The 16,127-nt window shown below is 41.6% G+C and overlaps 1 long non-coding RNA gene across 2 annotated transcripts; it reads left to right on the top strand.

The window, feature by feature from the left end:
* The first annotated feature begins 303 nt into the window (after positions 1–303).
* On the top strand, positions 304–12,545 carry LOC119871497. Of its 2 annotated transcripts, none has more exons than XR_005358082.1 (3): positions 304–1,253; positions 10,865–11,020; positions 12,296–12,545. It is a non-coding gene; the product is annotated as an uncharacterized LOC119871497 (long non-coding RNA). The 2 variants fall into 2 exon arrangements; XR_005358081.1 differs by having other exon boundaries at positions 307–679.
* Positions 12,546–16,127: the final 3,582 nt, after the last annotated feature.

Below are 16,127 nucleotides of genomic sequence, written 5' to 3' on the forward strand. Positions count from 1 at the left end.
TGACCCCTGCCAGCCCCACTCTTACCTTAGCAGCACGGCCTTTAAGAGAAGATGGATCAAAACCCCCCAAGGAATTATGCACATTTAATTTGCATCTGAGTATGAATTCCTGCGCCTGCCTTTCTGTCATTTTGCCATTTCAAAGAATAACATACCAGGGCTTTTTATTCCAGCCCTGTGGTGGTGCCCTTTTTGAGAGAATAAATCCCAAGTAGTGTTGCCAAGAGCCAGTGACATTTGCCATGTTTGAAAAGGCCTTATTTTGAAGAATGATTATTGATTCTTTTTCACATTTCAGATCATTCCTTTGATGCTGCCTTTCACTGGCCCTGGTGAGCAACCCTCAGCTGCGTTCATGGCTCTTTGACACAGCAGTTCACCCGGAAAGAACGCAGTGTTCTTCCAAGTGGCACTCACCCTGAGCCTGACCACCGGAAAAGTCACTGTTTCTCTGAATATTTAATCACATAGAAGAGCTTTTCCAAGCCTCAGTAAGGTTGTTGAAAAAACATAGATCTGCTTATAAATAAGCACAGGTAATGATGGGATGTGTGCAGGGAGGAGTCAGAGGGAGCAGGGCCTTCAGCGGAATGAATGATGGCAACTTTGGGACTATATTATTGCTGCAGGGCTACAATTTCCAGAGAGAAGTTGAACTGGAAAGAGAGGATAACAAAAGGTAGGCCAGGAGAAGATGATAAATAAGCCACCAAAATTGCACACAAAATATTGACCCCAAGGAATAAATACTTACCAGTGGATGTCCTGTGACAGAAGAAGGCCTTGATTTTTGCATTTTGGAACCAGAAAGCCACTGATCCATGTAGTCTTGACATCGTCTATGAGTGTAAGAAGTGAAACCTCACACTCAAGAGCAGTGGTTTTGTGAGCCTAACAGCAGCAGTAAAAAGGAAGAATGAGGCTTTGAGTCTGGATGCCTACTCTGCGTATTTGAAACTTGTTTATTCTCTATTACCTATGCCCCTTGATATTATGTTGCTTTTAGGGTATTGGCAAGGAGAATGGACAGGATGCTGCATATCAATGAATTTCTGGGACTAGAAAAGAACTTTTATCAAGTATTGATTTAATTCATCTAGGGAAGGATAGGGCTAAGAGCCCAGATATTCAAAAAATATATATAAATATATAGTATAAGTATATACCTTGAATTACATATAGTAGAGCACTTACCTTTGGAAGGTGAAGTCTTACATTGTGGATGAAGTATTCAGCATAATGCGGAGAACAAGGTAATTATTATCCTACCTTTTCCTTCAGACCAACTCTGGGTAGTAGTATGGATGCTTATAGTTTAGACCTGAAGTTCCATATCTATGCTCATTTTAATGACTCCACTGCTCCACCACACTAGATTTTTCCAGTAGAGAGCTTATAAAACCAACTTAGCATCGGGTTGAAATGTGTCCACAAAGGATGGACAACCCAATGGCACTCATCCTTTTCTGGATATACTCTTTCCTTATGCCAGTGCCATCATGCATTGTGATACTGCTTCAGGATTTAGCCTCTCCCTTATAGACACTTATTCACCCATTTAAGAGCCTACAGTGGAGTGTGTTATCTCCATGGTGCTGAGGTACCTGGGCAAGACTCTGTGGTATAGGACAGGACCTATAATTCATGTAGCTTCTAGTAGGTTATATGTGATGTGTTTTTCTTCTTTAAGAAGCCGTATTTAAAAAAAAAAAAAAGAAAAAAAAAAGAAGCTGTATCCTTCCATTTCCTATTTGATGTTAGAACAAAATAATTTTGTTTACGTTTTTGTATCAGCCATTATACTAAATTTTCCTGGCTGCTTATGTATTACAACTTACAGCAAAATAGTAGTTCTCAACTAATAGTAGTTCTCAAGTGTTAATGTATATTATAAGCACACGGGAAATTGGTCTAAACTGCAATTACCCAAGTCCAGCTCCAAACTTACCCAAACAGAGTCTCTAGATGATGAAAAAGACAAAACAAAACAAAATAATCACAATAATTCTGATTTTGATAATCACCATTGTCTTTATCAACTTGAACTCTTCTTTATTTTTATTTTTTTTTAAGATTTTATTTATTTATTCATAGAGATAGAGATAGATAGATAGAGAGAGAGAGAGAGAGAGGCAGAGACACAGGCAGAGGGAGAAGTAGGCACCATGCAGGGAGCCTGACATGGGACTCGATCCAGGGTCTCTAGGATCACGCCCTGGGCTGCAGGCAGCATTAAACTGCTGCGCCACTGGGGCTGCCCTTGAACTCTTCTTTAAAAATCATCCTGACTTCATTCAGTCCTGGGACCAAGCATATCCTATGAGTGGGCTAGGATCTGGTTCTCCAAGTTCTTAATTTTTTTAAAAGATTTTATTTATTTATTCATGAGAGACACAGAGAAGGAGGCAAAGACACAGGCAGAGGGAGAAGAAAGCTCCCTGTGGGGAGCCCAATGCAAGACACGATCCTAGGACCCCAGGATCACGATGTGAGCCGAAGGCAGACGCTCAGCCACTGAGCCACCCAGGTGCCCCTGGTTCTCCAAGTTCTTGCTGTTCTGAGAGTTGGTAATGGCTTTGTCTGCCTGCCTGCAGTTTATTTGCTTCATATATTTTGGATGATTAGAGGGATGGCTTTCTGGCCTGTGTCTCAGCGAAAGTGCTGACTGTTGCACGTATCATGCCTTCTATACACTGGGGAAGAAATAATGAGCTCATATATGGTGACTCTCTGGTCCCCAATGTCCATTACAGGGCATGAAGTCAAGGAGCCAAATGTCAAAAACTAAAAAGTGTTGTAAATTGGTAACTGGTAATATTACAGAAATGGTTATCAGAATCCCAAAGTGTGACAAAGTCAAAAAGACCAGAGAAATTATGTGAGTAGAACAAACATGTGCCAGGGATAAATCTTGTCGCATATTAAACACAGAGCTGCCTCTTTATAGAATTTGGATCCCACTCACCCTGTCAGATGTTTCCACGTCTTGGATGACTTCAAGTTCTCAAGAACCTTTTAAAAAATATATGACTTTCTTTCCTTTTAAAAGCATATATTAATTGGGACAATGTTAACTGCTATAATAATTGCTCATAAAATTTCAATGCCTTTAGACAAGAGAAATGTATTTTTTACAACGCGACAGTACAGTGTGGATGTTCCTGGTCCGTAAGTGGTTTTTCTCCAGACACTTATTATAAAATCCAGACTCCTTCCAATTTGTGGTTTCCCCATCCCCTCAGATTCTTCAGAAAATAGGTAACAGACGGGGAATAGAGGACAGAGACAGCATCCCCACTTTGTCAATGTTCCTGCCCCAAAGGAATAAGAAGCACTTCTGCTCATTTGTCCTTGGTGAGGCTCGGTCACTGCATGACCTCATCTAGATTCAAGAGGTCAGAGAGTTGGCAACTGTAATCCCTGCCTGAGGATCAGCTTTCTAGCATCAACTCGATGGCAAAGCTGGGTTGTTTGTTTTGTCTTGTCTTGTTTTTTTTCTCCTTGTTAGGTAGTTCCAAACCCTGAGACTAGCTTCAACGTGAAATTCCCTTTTATATGCATATAATGTATTTGTTCTCCATAATGATGGAGATTGGCCAAGAAGTTCTTTCTCCTAAACCATCTCTGTCTGAACAAATCCTGCCTTTGTCTTCACAGCTATTTAGCCATGGTTTTCTCTCCGCCGCACTACTTGATATTTTATTATTAAGTGAATTCACTTAATAATAATAGTTGACCCCATGAACATTTCATTTTTACCTTGCTTTCTCCCCCTCCAAAGTTTCTCAGAGGTTGTATTCTACAAGGAACAGTGCTCTCTTCCTGGTACAACATAATCTTCGACAAGGTTTAATCAGAGATGAAAGATTATTAAATAGACGTTTAGAAAAGGTTTTGTTGTGCTAATGTAGAGGACAAACTGCATCTGAAACGGAAATGTTGGAGAGGCTGGGTTCCAAGGAACTGGATATTCCTGTGTTCTACTAGACGGTGTGGACTCCTGGGGGTGGGAAAGTGTTATGTGTTGTGAATTTAGATGTGAAGTCTAAGTGTCTGCCCAGACTGTGTGTTACTGGAATATTCTCTTCCTCTTGTGATGCTGGCTAGTAACTAGAAGTTGCTAAGGTGATGAGTATAAGATCCTGTCGAGCCCTCCCAGAAGGAGAGACACCACCCATCATGTTAAACAATGTAATTGAGGGTCAGATTTTGGCTCTGTCTGGAAAGCCAGCAGCTCTCGTGGGAGAAGCTGTGCGATGCCACACCCCGAATGATGACTTGTCTCTCAGACTACGTGTGAAGAGGCAGATGAAGGTCTTCTTGTGCCGTATCAGGATCCTCATACTCTTGATCAGCTTTGAGGAAGATTTGCTGTTCACTCAAGTGACATCAGCTGTTTGGGTTTTAGTGGCACATGCGCAAGGCCCAGATCATGGACATATTTAGATCCCTATTTTAGATCCCTACAAGGAATAGTAGTAGTCCTTGAGCACTGATGACTTGTCGAGTGCTTACTATGTGCCAGGCACTATAATAAGTTTTTGTGAACATGACACACCCAAATTTATATCTTACAATAAACTTGGGAGGGGATAATATAGCATCTCTATATTACAGAAGAGAAGACACCAAGGCTTAGAGATGTTCAGTTTCTTGCTCAAATCCGCAGGACAACTAAATAGCAAATATATTTTTGTACCCAAGCCTGGGCCTCAGCCTTAAGGTGAGTCAGCTTTGGCTTCTTCTACAAGCTTCCTCACTTATTTACCCAATCCATAAATATGTATTGAAGAGGTACTGAGTTAGATGCTGAGAATAATAGAGCAATAAACTAAAAGATACAGTATCTCTCAGTATGAAAAATACATGTTAATAGGGATGGCTGAAATTAAGTTAAAATTATAAATAACCACTTACTGTTGACCCTTGAACAACATGGGTTTGCACTGTGCATGTTTACTTGCATGTGGCTCTTTCACGGTGTGGTACTGTAAATGGATTTTCCCTTCCTTATGCTTTTCTTAACATTTTCTTCTATGTAGCTTACTTATTATAAGAATACAGTATATAATACATATAACATACAAAATAGGGATTCATTGACTTTATATTATTGGTAAGGCTTCCCATCAACAGTAGGCTATTAGTAATTAAGGTTCTGAGGAGTCAAAAGTGATACATGGGTTTTCAATTGTGCAGAGGATTGGTGCTCCTCACTTCTCGTGCTGTTCAAGGGCCAGCTCTGAGTGCATTTGTGATACGGACTATGATGAAAAGCACAGGGTGCTATAAAAAGATTGAGGAGGGTAATATTGGTACCAGAGGTGTCCCCGAGAAGGAGGCACGTAAGTTGGGACCTAAACCCAGGTAGACATTAGCTTCAAAAGAAGGGGAAAGAGTGCCAGGCAGAGATCCAGAAACCAGGAGTAAGGAAGGCCAATGTCGCTGGACCATGGAGACAGACAGAGAGGGAAGAGAGGAGGATGAGGCAGAGAGTCTGCACTCCTGAAGAGCCCAAAATCCACATAGATGGAGAAGAACTCAGACAGGATCCAGACCATGTGCACCATCAGAGATTCTGGAAGGTGGAAAGCTGCCAAAGGCTCTAGTTTGGTTTTGTCTGTTTGTTTTTTGAAGATTTATTTATTTATTTGAGAGAGAGAGACAGAGAGAGAGGAGAGAGAGCACAGGGGGGAACGGCAGAGGGAGAAGGAGAGAGAGAGAGAGAGAGAGAGAGAGAGAGACTCAAGCAGACTCTGCTATGAACATGGAGCCTGATGAGGGGCTCAATCTCATGACCCTGAGGTCATGACCTGAACCAAAACCAAGAGTCAGTTGCTTAACCAACTGTGCCCCCTCCCAGATGCCCCTGGTTTGTTTTTTAAAACAATTTTATAAACATAGGTGTTGACAGTGCCTTAACTCTTTGTGACAAGGCATTTAACATAGGAGTAGTCCATTTTGTTCTTTCATTTAAATGTTTAGTGATAATAAAGTGCTCAAAATGTCATCAAGTCAGAAAATCAATTAAGACATTTCCCAGAATACTGAGTAAAGAAATGTGTGATATTGTGATTTATAAGAAATATAAAATTGGTCATTCAGATGACTAAAATAAATGTACCTCTCAAATTTATTTGGTCTTTGACCACAGTTCTTGGCTGGCTCACAGCTCCCCAAACCCTTGGAATTTCCAAGTTGGGTTTCCAACTCTCAAGTGTTGAGAGTTGTAGAGCTGTAACGTCAATGAGATGATTTTTGGAAATTACCTGGAGACCCAACCAAGTGATTGGAGGGTTGGAACTCTCAGGCTAACTCCAGACCTCCAGGGACAGGAGAAGGCCTAGAGGTTGAATCAATTACCAAGGGCCAATGATTTAACTAAGAGTGCCTCTGTAACGAAGCTTCCATGAAAACCCAAAAGGACTGGTTTGGAGAACTTCTAGGTTGGTGAACACCTGGAGATGTGGGGAGAGTGGTGGCCGTGGAGAGGGCTTGGAAGATCCACACCCCTTCCCCACCCATTTTGCCCTATGCATCTTGTCCATCTGGGCCTCTCCTGAGTTATACCCTTTTACAATAATCTAGTCTGTAAAATGTTCTCTGAGTTCTGTGAGTTGCTGCTGTAGCAAATTGATTGAACCTGAGGAACCCACTGCCATCTGAAGTGTGTAGGGGTGTGTGTGTGTGTGTGTGTGTGTGTGCTTGTGACCATGTACACACATCCCATCTTGTAGGACTGAGCCCTTGACCTGTGAAATCTAAGGCCATCCTCAGGTAGACAGTGTCAGAATTGAGCTGAATTCTCAGACTGGTATCCTGAGACCTGCTTTTTGGAAATTGTGTGCTCAGAACACCAGACAGAAAATGCAATTTGTAGATTATTAAATATATGGAATATACGAGCTATGGCATTTTGGATGATCAAATTGCAAATAATTAAAATATAATTAAATACTTTAAAAATCAAAACTACAGTAACATAGCTTCTCTGAGGCTCCCGTTAAACACAGCATCTTACTAGATAGTATATAACTTTCTGTGGGTCAACTTCTCCTAACTTCCTGCCAAAACCACAACTGATGACATAAGAAAACGAAACATGCCAAACAAATACAAAAGTGACCTAAAATTAAAAACACGCATTTCTGGAAATCCTGCAATCTGCAAACCCTCCACATAATAACTGTGCATTGAACACCTACTAGGTGCTGGTTAAGCACCTCATACGTTATGTGCTACATACGCTTTCTAATGCCAATAACCCTAACAGCGAGGACTTTTCATTTTTAAATTTTACATGATAAAACTAAATGTTAATCATTTAAATAGCTTGTTCAAGATCACGAGGTCCTCAGGGGTGGAACTAACCTCTGCAGCCTATGCCTTTACCCACACTCCTTGCTCACCTTGTAAGGGAAGCAAGCTGGAGACCCCAGGGGTGTTACAGGTGTGGAAGGGCAGCTCAGCATGGCAGGAGGAATATGGGACGGTTTCTGGCAGGTGCTTGGAGCCAAGGCATCTTATTTAGGTGTATCCATGCCATGGGCGTTTCCTGTGGGTGTCCAAACAGCAGTCGGAAGAAGAGGTGCAGCGCTGTCCCCGAGCACTGCCTGCTGCCTTGCACCCCGCCCTACATCCCAGCCCTGTCATGGCCCGGCTCCCTGAGCTGGTCAGTGTACAGCGGGGGTCAGTCAGGCGGGGCATCCTGCCCTCAGGTGTGGCCGCCTCGGGCCCTCCCGCAGGCACACCCACTGCCTCCTCGGCGGCTCACCTGAGCCCTCACCTGTTGCCAACAGCATCCTGCTTTCAGGTGTGGCTGCCTTGGGCCATCCTGCTGGCACGCCCACAGCCTCCTCGGAGGCTCGCCTGAGCCCTCACCTGTGATGCCCCGTCGCTAGGTCCAGCGACGCCGGTCAACCCCGCGGGGCCCGCGGCCTTCGTCCCTCTCAACACTCTCCGTCCTCTGGGGAAGGATCCTGGTGTGCGCCGTCTCCTGCCCCTCGTGGCCTGTCCCCGTGCAGGGCACCCGCCGCACACGTCCTCCTGCCACCCTCTTCTCCAATGGGAGAGTGGCTGCAGCCCTGCAGGCGGGCCCGGCCCCACTACGGTTGCCTTTTGTGCAGGGACAAGCACGGGCAGGGGAGGCAGGTCCGGAGGTGGCTTTGAGATGCCTGTCGCCCACCCTCTGCCCGACAGGTAGAGCTGCAGGACCGCAGCCGCCTTGTCCGGCCGCAGGAAGATGTCCGGGGAAGAGTGCAGGGCCCAGTGGCCCAGGGACAGCAGAGACCAAGACAGAGAATGACTGCGCGGGCCACGCTGGCCGGCCAGGGCCCTGCGGCCAGATCACCTGAGGACGGGGGAGGACACCTGGTGGCCAAGTTCAGATACTCTGCACAAAGGCAGGTGCATGATGGGAAGAACAGGTGTTGCCCACACCGGGCCTCACTCAGATTTCTCCTCCTCCTCCTCCTCCTCCTCCTCCTCCTCCTCCTCCTCCTCCTTCTCCTTCTTTTAGCTTTCATGGAAATCCCGTAATATCGGTATAGATGACTAGACTGGGTGGGATTCGTACACGCGACGCCAAGTATGTGTGTCCACGCAGACAACCGGAGCTGGAAGAGGTCTGGGACCGAACCTGCCTCCCACACTGCCTGTGCCCGCAGGTTGGCCAACACTGACTCTGCCTTGATCACTGCTTGCTTTTCGCTCCCTCCTCCTCCTCCTCCTCCTCCCTATTCTGTCTTCATCTCCCTCCTCTCTCACCTACTCTCCCTCCTTGACAGAACAATCTTTGTTTTTGTCTTTCAACAGACTCTTACCCAGAGATTTAACATATACTCAGGCCTTTCCTGGAAGAGATGGGAAGGGAAGCCAAAGCCTTACTCTCTTCTCTGGCAAGTTCTTGGTCTTGGTTAGCAGAAAATACCACGTAAGCTGCTTTCTAATCAATTGCTAATCAATCAGTACTGCTTCTCTTGAATTTTGATTACCAAGGTGAGACATCATATAAAATTCAAATAAATAAAATGCGCAACACTGAGTATAACCGAACCTCCAGGTCTTTACCAAGTCGGTGGACAGGAAGTGATGGAGCTTTACATTTTTGATTTGCATTTTTAGATTATCCGTATTGGAGAACAGAATTTCATGTATTTCTGGGCCTTTATATTTTTCATCTTTAAGTTGTCCGTTTCTGTCATTTACCCATTTTTCTGTCTGTTTGCCTTTTCTCTTAGTACAAAGGAGCACGTTGTAGAGTACAAGCTCAGGAGTGCTTTGTGGGTTGCATGTGTTGCAAATCATTTACTTCAAACTGTGATGCCTTTTAGACTTGTTTACAGAGTCTTTTAAACTCCCTGGAATAAACAAGGAGAGGTCACTGTGACAGGATAGGAATGTCACTGTCTCGATGTTGGAGGAAAGTCCGGATTTGAATCCCAACTCCTCTGCTCACTGACTTTCTGGAGGTTGTCTAAATCTCTCTGAGCTTTTATGTCTCTTAGATTAAAAAAAAAAGGTCGATATTATCTGACTAATAGTTTTGAGAGGATTAAATGAGATAACACAACTGAAGGCTCTGGGCAGGAACCAAAGCACCATTCAAATTTAAGTGGCCCTTTGTGATCACAGGGTTTCCAAGAGGGCCTGGTGTGTTTCTCAGCCGGAAATAGACACAACCATCTATCTTTCATGTAAGCAAAACGTTCTACATCTGAACATGGATGATCTCAAGCTCTAAACCTTAGGTCGTTGTTTTCAATCTTGTCTTTTTCCATAACTGATATGATACGGATTGTGTGGCCCGGTTAGCTTTTCCCTTGTGCGGAATGTCAATAAGAGTTGCCTTTTGTGTGAATTGACCCGCTCATTTAATGAACTCCATTCTTCAGTCTAAAATGAGCTCTGCCTCAGTCTATTTGGATCTGTTATCAGATCCTTTCTTCTTATTCCTCCTGCCTTGTATTTCAGAGGACTATATTTTCTAGGCTTCTTTGCCTGCTGGTTTTGTTTATTAAATCCTCTGTAAAAAAAAAAAAAAAAAAAGGAAGAAGAAAAGAAAAAAATATTAAAAGTGTATATAATCAGATTTGTCAATCATTCACTTTGCAGCTGCTGAAATTTTTTTATATTGATTAGGAAAGATCTTACCCTTTCTGAGAATCTGAGAATATTCTCTGATGCATCTTATAGTGTATTTTATAGTATTAAAGAAGGGAAGTTATTCTGTCTATCTAGAATCTGTTTCTCTGTGTGGTGTGAGGTATTTATATCTTGTTCCTATATGAATAGTGAATTGTCCCAATGCCATTTATTGAATAATTGAATAATCTACCCCTTTCTCACTGATTTGAAAAAGCACCTGGTGCATGTATTTAACTGGTGTATATACCTAGGCTGTCTTGTTCCATTTCAATGACCTACTCGTCTATGTCTATACATTTTTGTACCTTTTATGTTACAAGTTTAGAATTCTTTTTGATGCTCTGAAATACCTTAAACAATACAAAAAGACTTGTTCTATCATTCAAGTGCCACCATCAAAACCTTGGCACGTTGGCTAGTGCCATGTTAGTACTACGGTTTGGTTACTACATAAGTTCGTAATAACTCCTAATATCTGCGAGGACCTGTGTGCCTTCATGCATTTCACACGTGGCCAGAGAGAAGAATGAAAATCACTCTGAGGAACTTTCCCAACGACAAGGAGGTAGTTTTCACAAAGCCTGCGCAGCCAGATTTTGTTAGTCCTATGAACGAGTGACTTATCTTTTCACAGTGGAAGTGTTTATTATGGATACGGTGTGCCTTCTCCACCTTTGTGTATTAGAGAGAGCAGATAACATATTATTTTTATTCATAGATCACTGACCCATGGGGAGCTCCAAACAAACCTGATGGGAGGAACGAGAATCATCCGGAAATACTCAACTTTGAACCAGATTCAAGGACTGGATGGGCATTTGGGTTATCTCCTTGCACAGGGGAAAGATAAAATTAATATTTCATGATGAGAAAGGTAAGATGTACCAGATAAAATGCTATGCATTCATCAATGTCCCTTTCTTACTTTTCCTGGCTTCAAAGCTGCACTGCATTTCCCATCCTTCTTTGGAATATGTTGTGTGTTTTCTACCTAAAAGAACGTGAGCAGAAATGATAGATGACACTCAATAATCATGGTGCTCATTTTGGATTTTATATGAGCAAGAAATAAACTTTTATCAAGTTAGAGTCATTAAAAATTTTAGGGTTTCTTTTTTTTTTTTTCAAATTTTTTTAATGTATTTATGATAGTCACAGAGAGAGAGAGAGAGGCAGAGACACAGGCAGAGGGAGAAGCAGGCTCCGTGCACCAGGAGCCCGATGTGGGATTCGATCCCGGGTCTCCAGAATCGCGCCCTGGGCCAAAGGCAGGCGCCAAACCGCTGCGCCACTCAGGGATCCCAATTTTAGGGTTTCTAACAGTAGCTACACTCAGATAATCATTTTTATTTTTCCTGATTAGGATTTGTTTTACTGCTAAGATTTGAAGAGCAAGGTATTTGATTGATCCTAGAATGAACTCCTAATATATTATTTTTTCTTCACTCTCTCTAATCTCTTTTTCTAGACCCCAGTTGCACGTAGTTGATCCTTATCAGTCTAGCCACCATTTGTCTCTCAACCTATCTTTCATACATTTAATTTCTATGCTGCCTCCTGGGTAATTTCTTGAGATCACTCTCTTATTTGACTATTTCTCTATCCAGTTATCTATTCTGCTTTTCAACCTCTTCACTGAATTTTTATTTAAGTGAATATAAGTTTTAATTTCCAGGAATTTGATTTGGCTTACTTTTCACATACTCATGTTCTTCATAAACAGAATCTTCCCTTGCATATTTTAGATTCTCTTTTATTTCTCTAAACCATTTAAGTAAAGGTTTTATGTTCTGTATCTAATAATTTCTCTGTCTGAACTCCTTGGAGATTTAATTCTCTTGATGATTGTTTCGGCTCACTTTAGCTCAGAGTGACTTTCTATGTGGGAGCTCATTTTTACCAGGTATTTATTTCTGACAAAGTTGAGAAGGCTACCTTCTTTTTCCTCCTGGAAAGGATATCAAGGACGTAGAATCACTTTAAGTTAATATCCAGAATTTGTACTTTCTGAAACATTAAAATAAATTTAAACCCCTTACCTGCAAATGGGCAAGGATAGCAATTATGACTTTTTGGAAGGGACTGGTTTATTTACCCAGCACCATGATCAAGGCAATCAAAATTTCTTGTTATTTATCTTTCAAAACAGGTAACTGTCTCTGAAGTGTAAACCCTCTGAGGAATTCATACACTGGATTCAGTCAAACTCTCATCTATATGCACCGAAGGCATTTTCTCCTGAGGTTAAGGGTCAAACCTGGGCTTATTATTACTGAGATGTGTTCTTAGAAAAGCCAGGTCTTCGATTATAGCTTATGATCTCTATAGTGTTCCACTTAGATGTTAGAGCATGAAGATTTCTCTAATGTTCTTGAGAATTCAGCTAAGCAAATAAACTTGATTGCATTTTTTCTGATATTTCCAAGTGGTTTTATTTATTTTTTATTTATTTTTTTAATTTTTATTTATTTATGATAGTCACAGAGAGAGAGAGAGAGAGAGAGAGAGAGAGAGAGAGAGAGAGAATGAGAGGCAGAGACACAGGCAGAGGGAGAAGCAGGCTCCATGCACCGGGAGCCCGACGTGGGATTCGATCCCGGGTCTCCAGGATCGCGCCCTGGGCCAAAGACAGGCGCCAAACCGCTGCACCGCCCAGGGATCCCCTCCAGGTGGTTTTAAATGAGAGTCCTTTCATCAAATATAATCAACAACATTTCTGGATGCAGGAGATATGTTCCTTCTTTATCAGGTTTTGTTCCATTAAGTTACAATGGATTCTTGTTCCTTCACCTGAGTTTTATTAGGTTGATCCTTTTGCTACTGTTTTCACGGACTAGGCTCCACATATCTGTCCTGCTAGTTGTTACGTTAACTTTTAAGCAAATTCATTTGAACTTAGAATTTCCTGTCGACGTGAAAAGTGGGTGGTTAACTATAGCCACCCCGTAGGCTCCTGTAACAAGGTTGGAATTCTAGTATGTTTTGAATTTTTCTCTTCCTCCTGGACCCTTATTTTTTGGAAAGAGACCATTTACTTAAGGTCCATTGCTTCATTATCTATAACTAAAGTTAATGATTTTTGTCTTTATATATCCTCCACATACAAAGATTCATTTCTCAGTTCATATATTAATGAATACGTTTTTTAAAAAGTCAGTGTAAACAATACGTAGTTTCTTTCCATTGGTGTCTAAAACGTCCATTTCCCCCCTCATAGTCAGATCAAAGTTTTGATAGGGGTAGGATTATCGCATTCAAACTCCTTTATTCTTGTTTGCTATTTTCTAGACTCCAGGGTTTTAGATAAAATGTTGGATGTCAGTAGGAATCTTAAGAGGCCATTGGCTATTGTAGATCTAACAACCATGTCTTCTGCTTTGTGTCTTTTAATTCTTATTGGTTTGACATTTACACTGTACCATGGAATCATTTTTCAGTTTTATCTTCCCAATCACCAAAATAATCTTCATTGGTGACAATTCTGCTATCCAATCTTTGTATTGTTGTTGTAATTTTTAATCTTAGTAATCATGTTTTTAAAGAAACAAATAATTACTTTCTATTTTTCTGAGCAATCCTTTCATCTCTATGAAAATATGAATATAAAATAGTCAAAATCTTTCTGTGTTCAGTGCTGACTCTGATCCTGTTGGTATTAGTTATTCTGTTTGTTTATTTTGATTTCTCCCCTTTCATGGTATTAAGTTTTTTAAATTACTTTTTCCTCCAATGTCTGATATATATATTTTTTTGCTTCCTCATTTCCATGTATTACTGAGCTTTATAGCTTCAGCTGTGATCATTGCTTATAGGAGTTGCCTAGGTACACGTGACACTTAATACTGCCGCAGCAACAAGTGCTGAAGCCAACTGTGCCCAGTGGACAGGAGGGTAAAAGCAGACTCGCTTTACTTAGAGGTGCAGAGGAAGGCTATTTGGACAATGTAAGTGGCCCTGTCTCCCACACCAGGCCCCGCAAGTCATGCCCATATAGGTCCCTTTGCAGACTTCCCACAGTCTACAAAGAGTGGTCCTGCAGGCTTTATCCACTTGGAAAATTCAGCAGACAGCAAGACAGAGAGCAGGGTTTGCAGCAACTACTTTGTAATCCTGTAATTACACAGTAAGGATGCTCACACTCTCCCAGCTCCTTGCTCTTGATCGCTATCAGCTTATCTTTGAGAGACCTTTTTTTTTTTAAAAAAAAACTCAATTTCAGAAGATTCCTTCTTCTATTTTATAGATTTCAAGGTTTCTCGGCTGTATGAATTTTAAGTATCAATATTATTCCATTAGCATAATATATTCTAATAATCCTCTCTATTTCTTTGATTTTTGAAGAGATCCTTCTTAATATTTGTTTCATCACCATTTTCCCCCATCTCGGAGTAATGTTGTTATTCTCAGAAGATTCTGAGAGAAAGAAAGAGAAAATATGTATGCATAGTGAGTCATTTACCTGAGAACTCAGGTTCATTTTTTTCCTTTAATATTTTTAGGTTCAGAAAGTTCACTGTCATCCATTTTGGATAGACCTCTTTAATAACATTTTCAATGTTAAGTCTCAATCCTCGACTCAATAGAATTTGTTTTCTTTATCTATTGCTTATTCATGTGTTCTGCAGTAGTCTTGGATGTGTGTGTCTTTCCACAGAAATACTCTGTCTTTGTAGATTCTCTTCTTGAACTTAATATTTTTCTTCTTACCATTTCTGGCTGAGCTCTTTCTGACATCCTACAAACTAGATTTTTTTAAAAAATATTGTATTTATTTATTCATGAAAGACAGAGAGAGGCAGAGACACAGGCAGAGGGAGAAGGAGGCTCCATGCAGGGAGCCCGACACGGGACTCGATCCCGGGTCTCCAGGATCAGGCCCTGGGCTGAAGGCGGCGATAAACCACTGAGCCACCCAGGCTGCCCACAAACTAGATTTTTAATCCACTATTTATTTTCCACAGTTTCTAACCTGGTGTTTCTGACCTTCGTTGACTTTATACTTTTCAGATAATCTCATTTTTTCACCTGAACACAGTACTTAATGATTGTTCATTTTTTCTTTCACACATTTATTTTGAACTCAGATCTTGATAAATACAGGAAGCAAAATACTTCCTCGGGTTTTTTTCCCCTTAGAATACTTTGTTTTGGAAAAGAACCTTTTACGTCATCTCTCAGTTTCTTGAGAAATCATGTGTTATTTTGTTTTCTGTTCATTCTCATTCAAGAGGGATCTCAGTGTCTGACATTGGAATTCAAGATGGACATGGTTAGAGGTGATGCAGAGCATCCTTCAGGTTTCTAGGGCTGGATGATTGAGGGGAACATATTTAGATTTGCTGACTCTTTCTTTTGTGCATGGATGGATAGTGGTCTGAGCACATGAGAGAGTGACAGAGAGAAAAGTGTATCTGCACACTCTGGTGAAGGACTTCTCTGTCTCACCCCTGCCCCTTTCCTTGTCATTCCTGTTATTGTTGCTGGTGGTGCTGAGAGCTCAGAGATTCCTGGGTTAGCATTCATGCTTTGGGAGGAAATAGATCTTCCTCCAGTAGGAGCCAGTTGGAGCAAATTCTCCTTTCTTTGGTGCAGCGTCGACAAGAATAGTTCTGGAGTGCTGCTTACCACTGGCTCTTGCAGGGCTGCATTTGAACTGTGCCAGGTACGTAATGGCCAAAACTTGCCTTCAGGCTCTGCTTCTTGAAACTTGGAATTGACGATGGGAGTTTGCTGGAGGCTTCCACCCACTCCCAAGCACAGGGAGCTCTGCAAGAGCCAGTTGGCCCTTTATTTTAGCCAGAGCTTTTGCACGCTAGTTCACAGAGTCTTTGAATTTTTGTTTTGCCTTTGAGTGCCATGTTTCCTTAGTTCTAAGTGGCGATACAGGTTTCTCCCAATTTTATATTTCATTATGCATTCTAGTAAGGTTGTTAGGAAGGCAAGTTAAATGTGTGGTTTTTAAATTGCCCTTGGATCTGCAA

Source organism: Canis lupus, chromosome 4 (assembly GCF_011100685.1).
Source record: "Canis lupus familiaris isolate Mischka breed German Shepherd chromosome 4, alternate assembly UU_Cfam_GSD_1.0, whole genome shotgun sequence".
Classification (NCBI taxonomy): Eukaryota; Metazoa; Chordata; class Mammalia; order Carnivora; family Canidae; genus Canis; species Canis lupus.